Below are 1,997 nucleotides of genomic sequence, written 5' to 3'. Positions count from 1 at the left end.
TTTGTCATGCATCTGCTGATGCACGATAAAGTGCCATTAGCTTTCCTGATGACTTCGTCACACTGCCGACTCATGTTCATCTTGGAGTCCACTAGGACTCCAAGATCCCTTTCCACTTCCGTGCCACCCAGCAGGTCATTCCCTAGGCTGTAGGTGTGCTGGACATTTTTCCTCCCTAGGTGCAGCACTTTGCATTTCTCCTTGTTGAATTGCATTCTGCCCTTGTGTCCAACCTGTCCAGGTCTGCTTGTAGTTGTTCCCTGCCCTCCGGCGTGTCCGTTTCTCCCCACAGTTTTGTGTCATCCGCAAACTTGGACAGAGTACACTTCACTCCCTCGTCCAAGTCGCTGATGAAGATATTGAAGAGTATCGGTCCAAGGACCGAGCCCTGCGGGACCCCACTGCCTTCTAGGTCGATACCGACCCATCCACTACGACTCTCTGGGTGCGACCCTCTAGCTAATTCGCCACCCACCGGACTGTGCAGTCGTCCAAGTCACAGCCTCTTAACTTGTTTACCAGTATGGGGTGGGATACCGTATCGAAGGCCTTCCTGAAGTCTAAGTATACGACATCAACCCCTACTCCTGCGTCCAGGCGTTTTGTAACCCAGTCATAAAAAGAGATTAGTCAGGCATGATCTACCTGCTACGAACCCGTGCTGGTTTCCCCTCAGCATAATTTGTCCTGCCGGGCTCTCTCAAATGTGAACCTTGATAATTTTTTCAAAGACTTTGCCTAGGATGGAGGTGAGACTGACTGACTGGTTTATAGTTGCCGAATTTTCAGTCCCCATCCTTGAAAAAACGTTGTATTTTCTTGCTTACATCACACATCCTTTTTGTAAAAAAAGAGAAAAAAAGCTGCTGGAAATTGGAGTGAGCATTGTGTGTGTGAAATATGGTAAGAACAGTTCCTGTCACTTTCTGAGCAAAAACAAAGTCTCTGATGTACAGGGAGCAGAATAATAACCAGGCGTGGTTCCCTTGTTGTTGCTTCTCAGTTACTTACTACAAAGAAAGATATTTTTATCTTCCTTCTTCCTTTCAGAAAACAAGGTACATATTATAGGGTTCATTGCATATGAGAAAATATGGTACTTTTCAAATAAGCCATGTATGTTCATTGCAGCAAAATCCCAACAACCTTGTTGGGCAGGGTACCTGGCTAGCACAGTGATACACTGCTTGCATTCTGACTAGCCCAGGAGCTGTAAGAGTGGTGGTAAGCAAAATATTCAACCTATGCACCTGTAGATGTCTAAAAGTGTATAGCATATAATAGTTAAAAAAGAAAAAAAAAAAGAAAAATATCTATTGTTGTTAAAGAGCACGTGTTGCATCATTTATGATAACAGGAACTGTATACCAAATACATTCTGTTTGGGGGAAAAAAAAGTGTTCTGCGGTGATAAGTTGAAGATTCACTTGTAGCTCAGGAGCCATCATCTAAGCATCACTAGGTTAGATTGATTGAGGTGGACTAAGTCTGTCTCAGAAGGTGTCTTGTAAGTGACCAAAAGGCCAGATTAAAAAAAAAAGACGACGACGACAGGCACCTGGAAAATGGGCATCTAAAACCCAACATTTTGATAAGATCCTGGCTTCAGAGCTAAGTAATCAAGGAGGTACCGAAACCTGGTTAGGTATCTTTGTTTTTTTTACTTAAACTCAGGTCTTCTCTAAGCATCTAACTGTTGCAATCCTTCCTTGGATCTAAACGTTTGGCAGAACAGCATCTAATACCCTGAGGGGGCAGATCCAAACAGGTATGTTGACAGCATACCTAATATACCTACCAATAGCAGTGTATTCAGTATAAAACACAGTTGCTATGGCCATTTTAATTCAAAACACGTGTTGGGTATTTTATATAAATTCCCAGAGGTCAGAGCACTCATCTAGTTGGGAATATGAGTCCTAAAATGCAAAGAAAAATACAGTGCATCTACAGTAACAACTAAAATACAGATACCGACATGGGTGCTGGTAGAATAA

Source organism: Alligator sinensis, unplaced genomic scaffold (assembly GCF_000455745.1).
Source record: "Alligator sinensis unplaced genomic scaffold, ASM45574v1 scaffold1146_1, whole genome shotgun sequence".
Lineage (NCBI taxonomy): Eukaryota > Metazoa > Chordata > Crocodylia > Alligatoridae > Alligator > Alligator sinensis.
Note: the sequence above shows the minus strand (reverse complement) of the source record.